The sequence below is a fragment of the Podarcis raffonei genome, chromosome 18 (assembly GCF_027172205.1).
Source record: "Podarcis raffonei isolate rPodRaf1 chromosome 18, rPodRaf1.pri, whole genome shotgun sequence".
NCBI lineage: Eukaryota > Metazoa > Chordata > Lepidosauria > Squamata > Lacertidae > Podarcis > Podarcis raffonei.
The window spans coordinates 6,345,979-6,359,386 of record NC_070619.1 but is presented as its reverse complement, the minus strand read 5'-3'; the positions used below and the strand labels follow the sequence as shown (position 1 = coordinate 6,359,386).

The 13,408-nt window shown below is 47.9% G+C and overlaps 1 protein-coding gene across 1 annotated transcript in view; it reads right to left on the bottom strand.

Annotated features, from left to right (window-relative positions):
• The window catches only part of SEMA6B (semaphorin 6B), an 85,065-nt gene extending 72,430 nt beyond the window's left edge, over window positions 1-12,635 (bottom strand). Inside the window, exon 1 of the mRNA XM_053372333.1 lies at window positions 12,469-12,635. The gene's annotated coding sequence lies outside the window, so the exon portion shown is untranslated. The remainder of the gene's footprint in view (window positions 1-12,468) is intronic.
• Between the last annotated feature and the right edge of the window lie 773 nt (window positions 12,636-13,408).

Below are 13,408 nucleotides of genomic sequence, written 5' to 3'. Positions count from 1 at the left end.
GTGCAGAGAGGGAAAACTGTGCAGCGCCTCTCCAGCGAAGCGAAGCCTGGAGAGGTGGCTATCTGCAAGCCTTCGGAGTGCGGTGGGAGTTCCTGCTGCGCTCCGGGGGCTTCAGCAACGCGAAGCCTCCAGAGCGCGGAGGGAGCGCTCCCTCTGCGCTTCGGAGGCTTCGCGTTGCTATCGCTGAAGCCAAGGAGCCTGCATTCGCTCCATAGGATGCACATACATTTCCCCTTAATTTTTGGAGGGGGAAAAGTGCGTCCTATAGAGCGAAAAATATGGTAAATATAGGAAGCAGAGCTCAAAGGCAGCCATTGCCTCTCTCCCCACGGTGACCCCCACAGACTCTCATTCCAACAGATTTCAGGATTTATCCTTTCCACCCTCTCTTAAGTTTGTGGGAAAATGGAAGCAGAGAGAGATGACGGCTCCCTTGACAGGCGATCAGGCTATAATTAATGAGCTTGTCAGAGGGGTCTGCGATGGCAGACGGAAATGGCGACAGCCCGAGTCAGAGAGCCCCATCCGTGGTACTGCAGCCTGCTGTTGCCTCTGGCTGATTGGATCTCAAGGAGGCAACCTTATTTCCAAGACAGCGGTACTTAGAAAACTCCTTGTCCCGGGTGACTGAGGAGATACAGGGATGCTGGCAGCAGCTATTGCAGGCTGGCTGAAACCAAGTTCTGGTGCTGAAGATAGGATTTGGGGGCAGGGTTATATGGCGCCCTGTACGAGGCCAAAGTGTGACAGCCAGCCCCAGACCTTGTGCCGGGAAAGAAACAGGAAACCTGCCTGCATCTTCACAGCAGAAAAGCATTTCCAGGAAAGTTGTGTTTGTGTGTGAGCCCTAATGGATAAGCAGGCCTTAACGCCAAATGGAATGGCTTGCACGCCAATGGCTCCGGGTTCAAGGGAGGAAGGGACATACGTCTCTGAGAGGTGGTGGAAGCTTGCCAAAGTGCTTGTCCTCGCAAGCCGGCAAGGACAGCTGCATCCGAGGGCGAGGAGGAAAGGGGAATAGCTTGCTCTGGTCCTGTCCCTTCCTGAGCCATTCCACACAGCAAGTTTAAAAAAGGGATTTCAAGGTAAATGGGAAGCCAACGGCCGCCGGAGGTCCCAGGAGAGCCATCGAGAGGAGAGGTTGTTACTCTGCGCAGGTGGCACGAGCTCCGAAGTGTCACCCTGGGAAGAGATACCCAGCCTTTAATTATTGCAATTAAATCGTTAATGGCTTTTCGAAAGAGCGGCCCAGGCAGAAATAATTCCTGTCTTGGACCGCTGGGAGAAACTTCATTTCACCCAGCGCGGGAAGGAGTCTCTGGGCACAGCGCACTCGCGGCGGGTTGAGAGGCACATGCGTGTGCATGCGCAAGAGTGGAGTTATGTGTGTCTGCAGCGTCAAACCATGGCAGAATGGCCACAGCTAAACAGCAGGCACTGGCTCCAGAGTTGTGGGGACCTGGAGAGAAGGAGGAATGAATCTGTCAGTCCTGTTTTCTCTCTTTCTCTCTCTCTTCCCCCATCGCAGATTCTGTTCTCCACCTTTTCCACATCCCTTTGCAATGACAGTCATACCTTGGAAGTCAAACGGAATCCGTTCCGGAAGTCTGTTCGACTTCCAAATCGCGGCTTCCGATTGGCTGCAGCCCTGGTCCGACTGCCCTGGCTACCAATTAATTTCCAGGCCTGATTCAAAGTGCTGGTTTTGACCTATAAAGCTTTAAATGGGTCAGGACCGCAATACCTCAAGGATCGCCTCTTTCCATATGAACCTACCCAGACCCTGAGATCATCTTCTGAGGCCCTTCTTCATGTGCCTCCTCTTCGAGAGGTGCGGAGGGTGGCAACACAAGAACGGGGCCTTCTCTGCAGTGGCTCCCCGTCTGTGGAATGTTCTCCCCAGGGAAGTTCACCCGGAGCCTTCATTATACACCTTTAGGCAACAGGCAAAAACGTTCCTTTTTAATTAGGCCTTTGGTTGACCTGATCAACATCCCGTACCCTTTTAAAATGTGGCTATTTTGCGGGGTGGGTGCTATTGGATTATTGTTCTTATTTCGATTTTATATATTGTGATCTTTTTTTGTGAACCGCCCTAAGACTTCCGGGCATAGGGCGGTATATAAATTCAACAAACAAACAAACAAACCGTAGCTATCTGTGTCTCCTAAAAACTCTCTGCACCTTTAACATACTACAGTTCTTCAGGGTTATTCAGTGGAACCCATGATTGCTAGTGTTAAGTTGTGGGTGAACATATCAGACGACACAGCGATTCTTCAAACAGCTCTTGTGTATTCACAGGCCAGAACAGAACTGAACTGGAGGGTTCAGCCAGCCTGCTTATATAGAGCTCCAGTACAACGTAACTGTAAGAACTTTCTGTAACTATCCAATCACTGAACGTCACTTTTGATCCCTTATTTGCATATGTGGACCTGAACTATCTACAGTATCCCCCTGCTGGCCCAGGGTGAGAACTTCAGTACATAACAGCTAGAGTGCCAGAAGAAGGCTTTAAATTCATGAGGCTGTCTCCAGTGTAAATCCTACACAGAGTAGCCTCATTGAGGATGTATTTTAATTGATTGTCTGATATTATGTTAATGTGTTATACATTTGATGTTAGCCGCTCTGAGCTCTTCAGCTGGGGAGGGCGGGATATAAATAAAATTTTTTATTATTATTATTATTATTATTATTATTATTATTATTATTATTGAATCATAGAATCATTGAGTTGGAAGGGGCCACGAAGGGTCATTCAGCCTAACCCCCTATTTTTGCCCAACTCAGATCTCGAACCCACAAACCTTGAGATTAAGTCTCATGCTCTACCAACAGAGCTATTGAAACGGATAGGCGCGGCTAACTTAGATGTGTCGGTTTCGCCCAGCCTACTCTGAGTAGGGCTTGGCTGAATGCAGGCCATGGTATGCATGTTGAGGATAAGGAGAGAGAGGTGTGCAATCTGCAAGACCAAAGCTGAATGAACCTGGTCTACTCAGAGTAGACCTATTGCAACTGATGTTGTTGTTGTTTAGTCGTTTAGTCGTGTCCAATTCTTCTTGAACCCCTGGACCAGAGCACGCCAGGCACTTCTGTCCTCCACTGCCTCCCGCAGTTTGATCAAACTCATGCTGGTAGCTTCAAGAACACCATCCAACCATCTCATCCTCTGTCGTCCCCTTCTCCTTGTGCCCTCCATCTTTCCCAACACCAGGGTCTTTTCCAGGGAGTCTTCTCTTCTCATGAGGTGGCCAAAGTCTTGGAGCCTCAGCTTCACGATCTGTCCTTCCAGTGAGCACTCAGGGCTGATTTCCTTCAGAATGGATAAGTTTGATCTTCTTGCAGTCCATGGGACTCTCAAGAGTCTCCTCCAGCACCATAATTCAAAAGCATCCATTCTTCGGCGATCAGCCTTCTTTATGGTCCAGCTCTCACTTCCATACATCACTACTGGGAAAACCATAGCTTTTACTATACGGACCTTTGTTGGCAAGGTGATGTCTCTGCTTTTTAAGATGCTGTCTAGGTTTGCCATCGCCTTTCTCCCAAGGAGCAGGCGTCTTTTAATTTCGTGACTGCTGTCACCATCTGCAGTGATCATTGCAACTGAAAGACATGACTAACTTGGGCCCATGAATTTCTGTGGGTCTCCTCAAAAGCAGAACTTAGCTGGACGCAACCCAATATTCTAGATGTGGCCCTGTCACCCGGTTACAAACAGCAGCAACAAAGAACAACGGTTTTGGATGAAAATTGTAGTTAATATTGTTTTCCCAAAGCCTCCATCTAACGAACCGTCATTTAACGCCGTCGCTTCGCAAGCGATCCCTCACAGCGGAGACTCCTCAGGGACCCCTATCCATTCCGCCTAATAAGGAATCCGAGTCGGGCTTCCCACACACAGACAGCCCTACATTAGATTTAATGTGTTGTCAAACACGCACGAAATTAAGCTTTCATCCGAAAATATCCCAGTTCTGCAAAACTGCAGCCACCGGTAGCAGTGGCGGGGGGAACACGCTGCTCAAGAAGTCGGTTTCGTGAGGCAAGGTGGCTTATTCGAGAAAGGGGCAAGGAGAACAGGCAGAAAGAAATATGCATTGTGTTGGGGAAAATTGCTTGCAAAAATGTGTCGGTCTGCCAAAATTACACGCAGAAATGTGTTTGTTGGGAGAAATCTGCACTAAACTGCTGGTGAGTTTTCATGAACAAGAATAAATTATTGCAGAAATGTGCAGACTGTCTCGCCAGAGTGGTGCACGCTCTGGTTATCTCCCGCTTGGACTACTGCAATGCCCTCTACATGGGGCTACCTTCGAAGGTGACCCAGAAACTACAACTAATCCAGAATGCGGCAGCTAGACTGGGGACTGGGAGCGGCCGCCGAGACCACATAACACCAATCTTGAAAGACCTACATTGGCTCCCAGTACATTTCCGAGTACAATTCAAAGTGTTGGTGCTGACTTTTAAAGCCCTAAATGGCCTCAAAGGCCCAGTAGACCTGAAGGAGCATCTCCACCCCCATCGTCCAGCCCGGACACTGAGGTCCAGCTCCGAGGGCCTTCTGGTGGTTCCCTCACTGCAAGAAGTGAGGTTACAGGGAACCAGGCAGAGGGCCTTCTCGGTGGTGGTGCCTGCCCTGTGGAACGCCCTCCCATCACATGTCAAGGAAACAAACTTCTATCTGACTTGTAGAAGACCTCTGAAGGCAGCCTTGTTTAGGGAAGTTTTTAATGTTTGATGTTTGGTCACGTTATTATATTATTATTATTATTATTATTATTATTATTATTATGATGATGATGTTGGGAGCCGCCCAGAGTGGCTGGGGAAACCCAGCCAGATGGGCAGGGTAGGAATGAATGAATGAATAAATAAATAAATAAATATTAACAAGCTGAGAGTTGTGCAACAGTAACGGTAAGGTGTGCCACCAGAACAGCTGCCATTCAGCATTTCAGCTGCCAGGATTTGACCAGCTGTCAGGGGTTCTTTAGCTGTGAGTCCTGCATCTCTGGGGGGGGGGGTTGGACTAGATGGCATTTGGGAGTCCCCTTCCACCTCTACAGCTTGGTCATTCTATTACCTTCCACCAGAAACCCCTTTATTCTTCTGCTGCTATATCTGTATTGTCCCTGTTATACCCGATTGCAGATTCAAATGTATCCCTATCATGTTGTATGATTTCCCTGACATTGCATCCGAGCTGGAACTGGTCTGTGTCTGAAATAAATTCACATTCCTCTTCTTGCTGCCTGCTATGCCAACATTTTGTAACTTACGTCATTTTTAAAGCAGATTGTGTAAATTGCGGCGCTCTTACGTTATCCCAACGCCCTCGTTTCTATGCAGATAAATGCAGGGAGAGAACCTAATCGATTATACACCGTTTGTGGACTGAAATCGACGAAAACAGTGAATATGGCTCATATTTGCTGGATTGATTTTAATTTCAGACATGGATCAAATAAGTGAACAGCAGAGATTTGTGCTGGAATTGTCTAAAATCCTTAAATTCAACCTTCTTTACTTGTGTGAAGCTCCTGTGTGTGTGTGGGACAGACGCCCCATTTTGATGTTCTTATAACTACTCCTTTCCCTCTGAATTATTTTAGCAGTTAACTTTTATTTATAGCCTGTTTCTTCGTCATTCAGTATTTATTTTATTTTATTTTGGGATATGCATGCATGTTAAACGGCTCCTTTGTCTATTCAATTGCTCTCCTTTTCCTATAGTACAATAATAGATTAAGAAGGGAAAGAAATTAAGCTTTCCTGCTCAGGCGTAGGTGTTCCTTAATGACCGCTAATCACCAACGAGGCTGATATAGAGGAGACATTTGCATTGTGGGGACCCGAAGGAGCAGATGAGATGTGGGGACGAGGAACTGCCTTATAATTGGACTCAAAATCGTTCCATCTAAGCCCCCATCTGCATTATAGATTTAAAGCAGTGTTATTAATTTATTATGTAAAGGTAAAGGGACCCCTGAACATTAGGTACAGTCGTGGCCGACTCTGGGGTTGCGGCGTTCATCTTGCTTTATTGGCCGAGGGAGCCGGCATACAGCTTCCGGGTCATGTGGCCAGCAGGACTAAGCCGCTTCTGGAGAACCAGAGCAGCGCACGGAAACGCCGTTTACCTTTCCGCCAGAGCAGTACCTATTTATCTACTTGCACTTTGATGTGCTTTTGAACTGCTAGGTTGGCAGGAGCAGGGACCGAGCAACGGGAGCTCACCCCCTTGCGGGGATTCGAACCGCTGACCTTCTGATCGGCAAGTCCTAGGCTCTGTGGTTTAACCCACAGCGCCACCCGCGTCCCTATTACTTTATTATCATCTATTAAATTTGTAGACCACCCTATAACCGCAGGTCTCCCAGTGTTTAGAACATAAAAGCGCAATGTAAAAAGACAAAATACATCATATCGTTTCAAACAGTCATGGCGTTTCCCCAAAGAATTCTGGGAACTGAGGGCTGAGAGTAGTTAATGGTATTGCTTCCCCCCTCCCAGAACTACAATTCCCAGAGTTCCCTGGGAAGGAGGAGAATTGGGGTCTCTTAAAGAACCTCTTAATGAGGGTGAAAGAGGAGAGCACAAAATATGGTCCGAAGCTCAACATCAAAAAGATCATGGCCACTGGTCCCATCACCTCCTGGCAAATAGAAGGGGGAGAAATGGAGGCAGTGAGAGATTTTACTTTCTTGGGCTCCATGATCACTGCAGATGGTGACAGCAGCCACGAAATTAAAAGACGCCTGCTTCTTGGGAGAAAAGCAATGACAAACCTGAACAGCATCTTAAAAAGCAGAGACATCACCTTGCCAACAAAGGTCCATATAGTTAAAGCTCTGGCTTTCCCAGTAGTGATGTATGGAAGTGAGAGCTGGACCATAAAGAAGGCTGATCACCGAAGAATGGATGCTTTTGAATTCTGGTGCTGGAGGAGACTCTTGAGAGTCCCATGGACTGCAAGAAGATCAAACCTCTCCATTCTGAAGGAAATCAGCCCTGAGTGCTCATGGGAAGGACAGGTTCTAAAGCTGAGGCTCCAATATTTTGGCCACCTCATGAGAAGAGAAGACTCCCTGGAAAAGACCCTGATGTTGGGAAAGATGGAGGGCACAAAGAGAAGGCGATGGCAGAGGATGAGATGGTTGGACAGTGTTCTCGAAGCTACCAACACGAGTTTGGCCTGCCTGGTGTTTTTATTTGTATTTTATTTTATATGTGTGCTTTTATTTAACATGCATCTCTGGGTTATTTGTGGGGCATAGCAATTCGTTCATTATTATTTTTTCAAAACATAGTCCGGCCCCCCACAAGGTCTGAGGGACTGTGGACCAGCCCCCAGCTGAAAAAGTTTGCTGACCCCTGTGTTAGATAGTAGAATTCATGTTAATTTGCTGTTTTAGAGGTTGATTTTTAAAAGTCTGGAACGGATTAAGCCATTTTGTATTACTTTATAGAGGAAAGCGCGCCTCGGTTTTGGAACACTTTGGTTTTGGACTTCCGGAAGGCATTAAATTTGAGAACCAAGGTACCACTGTATTATTATTTACTTATGTGTTGCTCCCCACCCACCCCTAAAAAAGGTGAACTCAGGTCTTGCATATGGCTGGCCTCTGTAAGAAGAGGATGTTGGACGGGCCTGATCCAGGACACTCTGATGATATTCTCAGGAAATCGACTTTGGTTGCATTGCCATGGCATTCAGCTCAGGGAAAGGACGGCCATCCCAATACATATTAAATAAAACCAGCTGTGCCCTTGCCATCCTTCGGTGCCCTGGTCTAATATCCCTTGACTGATAGTCAATACCTCTCCTGAGAAAAGCCGACAGCCACTGACTTGCTAAATCCTCATTTATTTCCTTGCAGTTGCTGCCCTCCTTCCCTTTCTGCACTGCATGCAGCTCTTCCGGACAAGATATGGGGCAAATGCCATGATCACGGTTAAACAGCAAGCCCCACATTGCCCTAAAGCCTTGGGCCTATGCCCTGATCGGCTGGGGAAGTACACACACACACACACACACACACACACACGAGAAGGCTGTGCAACAGAAAAGTTGCAGCGGCAGGAGAATCTATTGGAAGTGCTGGGGGCAGAGGGAAAGGGCCTGAGGGAGGACGTGAACCCAGGTCTCCCCAGCCCACAGCCCACTGACGTGGAAATGTTTAAAGGTTTGTGAGCAACTGCAGGGCGGTAAGCACATATTGTAGACCAGGCAGCCTTGCAAACTGGTCTTCTGTGAGGGGGTCTGGGCAGGAAGGCTTCCAGAAGCCCAATAAATCAGCTGCCTGCCTGCGCCTGGGGCTCTCTTGTCGGGCTCGGCTTAAACACATCACAAAGCTCTGTGCTCTTGTCCCAGGGATGCCCTTTCGCCGCGTTGCGATTGCTTTTTAAAGCGCCGTTTTCTTCAATCAAAGGAGACCTTCCGCAGAAGGAGATTTATTTTACTTGGCTCAGCGGCGATGGCTTCCCTTCGGCTATTTCCCTCCTGCCCCCTGACTTCTCAACTCGGAGATCTCCCACTTTGAACAAAGCCCCATCCCGTTTTCGGGCAATCGCCCACCTCCTTATGTTTCTTCTTCCACCATCGACTGACAGAACATTGGATTCGGTTTAAAGACCTCGCCGGGGAGACGTTCTGCAGACTGAGGGCCATGTTTGCTTCTGGGCGAACTACCGAGGGCCACATGCCAGCAGCGGGCGGAGTCAGAAATTGCACTCATTTCACACGCTAGCAAGGTTATGCTTAAAATTCTACAAGGAAGGCTCAAGCAGTATGTGGACCGAGAACTCCCAGAAGTGCAAGCTGGATATGGAAGGGGCAGAGGAACCAGAGATATGCAGATGACACAACCTTGATGAGAGAAAGTGAGGAGGAATTAAGGAACCTTTTAATGAAGATGAAAGAGGAGAGCGCAAAATATGGTCTGAAGCTCAACATAAAAAACAACAACGAAGATCATGGCCACTGGGCCCATCACCTCCTGGCAAATAGAAGGGGGAGAAATGGAGGCAGTGAGAGATTTTACTTTCTTGGGCTCCATGATCACTGCAGATGGTGACAGCAGCCACGAAATTATAAGACGCCTGCTTCTTGGGAGAAAAGCAATGACAAACCTGGACAGCATCTTAAAAAGCAGAGACATCACCTTGCCAACAGAGGTCCATATAGTTGAAGCTATGGTTTTCCCAGTAGTGATGTATGGAAGTGAGAGCTGGACCATAAAGAAGGCTGATCGCCGAAGAATGGATGCTTTTGAATTCTGGTGTTGGAGGAGACTCTTGAGAGTCCCATGGACTGCAAGAAGATCAAACCTCTCGATTCTGAAGGAAATCAGCCCTGAGTGCTCACGGGAAGGACAGATCCTGAAGCTGAGGCTCCAAGACTTTGGCCACCTCATGAGAAGAGAAGACTTTCTTCTATAACTTCACTTCCTCTGTGTGATTTATTGCTGGCTTGCTCCCGACAGTTGTGCTGAGAGTGCATAGACATTGGACTGCTGCACAAAGCTACATTTTGCATTCATGTTGTTGTTGTTGTTTAGTCGTTTAGTCGTGTCCGCCTCTTCGTGACCCCCTGGACCAGATCACGCCAGGCACTCCTGTCTTCCACTGCCTCCCGCAGTTTGGTCAAACTCATGCTGGTCGCTTCGAGAACACTGTCCCACCATCTCGTCCTCTGTCGTCCCCTTCTCCTTGTGCCCTCCATCTTTCCCAACACCAGGGTCTTTTCCAAGGAGTCTTCTCTTCTCCTGAGGTGGCCAAAGTCTTGGAGCCTCAGCTTCACGATCTGTCCTTCCAGTGAGCGCTCAGGGCTGTTTTCCTTCAGAATGGAGAGGTTGGATCTTTGGAATTTACGTGAGATGGCTTAATGTTTATCCCGCTTTAATTATTTATTTTTTAAAGAGAGAAATCCAGTGTCCAGCCCTCACGGTTTTGACCACTGCCAGGAGAACAGGCAAGCTCAAAGAAGCTGGATTGAGAGCGATGTGGTGGTTTGCTGGGAGATGTACCGTGATCCTTGTTGCCTTGGAGGGGAGGTGAAAATCAGTGTGGCTGGCTGCTAAAGGGAAGTGGAGGCCGGGATCCCAATCGGAATTCGATGCGCACTCAATAAAGAACCGGGCGAGCGGCAGGCCTCCCCCCTCCCCAAACGGCCCCGCAGTTAATTAGCGTCAGTAGCAAACAGCATGTCAGTTAATTGATAGCTGGCGTCGGCAGATCTAACCTCAGCAAAGCCTCACAGCCTAACCGGCCTCGAGCAAGTCTGTTTTGCGCCAGGTGGAGACGGACCAAGTGCGCTAAACTGCCTCGCTCCTGAAAGCACGTATTGTCCCAGTCTTTCCTCTTGGTCTCTAACAATGAGCTAAAGGCCATTTCCCTCTCGCCATTGCCCCATTTTTAAGGCAAAGACGAGCAACGACAGTGTAAACGTTTTTGGGGGGAAAGCAGTAAGACCACAGAGAGGGACATGGGTGGCACGGTGGTCTAAACCACAGAGCCTCTTGGGCTTGCCGATCAGAAGGTTGGCGGTTCGAATCCCTGCGACGGGGTGAGCTCCCGTTGTTCGATCCCAGCTCCTGCCAACCTAGCAGTTCGAAAGCACACCGGTGCAAGTAGATAAATAGGTACTGCTCCGGCGGGAAGGTAAACAGTGGGAAGGTAAACATTACGGATGTACTGATAATTTAGAAAGACTAAAAATCAGAGTACACTGGTACCTTGGGTTAAGAACTTAATTCGTTTTGGAGGTCCGTTCTTAACCCGAAACTGTTCTTAACCTGAGGTACCACTTTTGCTAATGGGGCCTCCTGCTGCTGCTGCGCTGCTGGAGCACGATTTCTGTTCTCATCCTGAAGCAAAGTTCTTAACCCGAGGTACTATTTCTGGGTTAGTGGAGTCTGTAACCTGAAGCATCTGTAACCTGAAGCGTCTGTAATCCGAGGTACCACTGTAGTATTGATATGCAGTGGAAAATAGTATCAATAGGAGCCACGGAAGGGATTGGGGGGTTGGAGTCAGGAGATGGAGACTAATCTCGACATCTGGATTCGGAATTGATTTTCTTATATGTATATATTTTTGAAAACCAAATAAAAAAATATTTCAAAAAGGAAAAGAAGAGGACCTACATAAGGCCTGCCCGTTCAACGCCAGCGGGTGTCGTTTGAGAATGGTTCTGGTTGGACAACAAAGGTCTGTATAGTTCTGAAGGTACATTCTTTCACCTTTGGTGGACGTGCCCTAGGATTAAGGCTTTCTGGGAAATGATATATAATGAGTTGAAAAAGGTATTTAAATATACCTTCTTGAAGAAACCAGAGGCCTTTCTCCTGGGCATGGTCGGCCAATTGGTGCCAAAGAAGGACAGAACGTTTTTTATGTATGCCACAACAGCAGCAAGAATACTCATCGCAAAGTATTGGAAGACGCAAGATTTACCCACTCTGGAAGAATGGCAGATGAAGCTGATTGACTGTATGGGATTGGCAGAAATGACTGGCAGAATCCGTGACCAGGGAGAAGAGTCGGCAGAAGAAGATTGGAAAAAATTTAAGGTCTACTTACAGAAATATTGTAAAATTAAGGAATGTTGAATGATGCTGGATTGAAATTAAGTGGTTTCTAGCTGTAATGGTATAAAGGAATACGAAAAAATGGTTCTTTATAAGTAAAAATTTAAGGTTATAATAACTTAAGATGTTGGATAGAAAATAAGGTGTTTTTATAAGCTGTAATGCTTTGAGATAAGGATTTGCTGAACAAATAATTTGAATTGGACTACAAGAAGGGGAGGTATGAGGAGGTCAGAGAAATATGTTATTGAAAATTAAGTATTACGAACTATATGCCTTTTTAATTTTATTGTTTGTTTTTTGTTTGTATAAAAATTGAAAATTTTAATAAATATCTTTAAAAAAAAAACAAAAAACAAAGGTCCGTATAGTTCAAGCTATGGTTTTCCCAGTAGTGATGTATGGAAGTGAGAGCTGGACCATAAAGAAGGCTGATCACCGAAGAACTGATGCTTTTGAATTCTGGTGCTGGAGGAGACTCTTGAGAGTCCCATGGACTGCAAGAAGATCAAACCTCTCCATTCTGAAGGAAATCAGCCCTGAGTGCTCACTGGAAGGACAGATCCTGAAGCTGAGACTCCAAGACTTTGGCCACCACATGAGAAGAGAAAACTCCCTGGAAAAGACCCTGATGTTGGGAAAGATGGAGGGCACAAGGAGAAGGGGACAACAGAGATGGTGGGACAGTGTTCTCGAAGCTACCAGCATGAGTTTGAGCAAACTGCGGGAGGCAATGGAAGACAGGAGTGCCTGGCGTGCTCTGGTCCAGGGGGTCACGAAGAGTTGGACACGACTAAACGACTCAACAACAACAACAGGTTGGACATTGCCCGCTTGCCTTCCAAGCCATACCTGAACTTACCTGCCGCAGGGAGCAACCTGTCCTGCCAGGCCCAGGTGATGGGGGAGCCTGTCCGTCCGTCACCTCCCTCCTGCGCTGGCCGGGAACATCTCACCGGCAGCTTCTGACAGGCCTGGGGCTCCAATCCGGCACGGCAAACCCTCCCCTGTCTGCAGACGCCATTCACCCTCCCATCTCTCCCCAGCAAAGCTTCCCCTGTCTCCTGTCTCCGCCGCGGTGAATAGAATCCTCTCCCTCTCTCATTTTAAAAAAGCAAGCCCTGTGTGTGTCTCTCTTTCTCTCGGCCACCTGATCCCCCGGCTGCGTCGTTCTTCCTTCTCTAGCCAGTTGTTCCTCAGCCGTCCCCCCCTCACCCAGCCGCCAGAGTTCCTATGTCTCTTCTTCTTTCCTGCACAGACAATAAACAGGCTCACATTACCAGTCGTCCCCCATGATCCAGCATTAAAAAGCACCAACCTTTTCCTCCCCTCCCCTCCTCCAGTCCTGAAGTTTCACAGGGCAAACCCACCCCCCCTGCCTGTTTGTGGGGGGGGAGGGAAGGGGGGGAACAACCCCGACTTTCAGGCAACAGGATGGGATTACGCACACACACAGCCGCACCAAACAGCCGCTGTCCGGAAGACAGGTGTGAATAGGCTCTCCATCGCTGTAGAAGAGCAGGTGCCGTATCTCCGAGGTGCCACTAGAGGACGCCAGTGAGCCAGCAGGGCCTTGGGGCTTCCCCACACGCCACCCCAACACACAAATTCAGGTACGGATCAAAAAGGCTCTGGCGGTCGGTTCTCCTACATTGGCTCTGTCAGACAAAACTCAAACGCCGTAGATTCTTAGACGCTTGACTCCCATCTGCTCCAGTCAGTGTAGCTCATGGGAATGAATAATAACAGTAATAGTAATACAGTGGTAACTCAGGTTAAGAACTTAATTCGTTCCGGAGGTC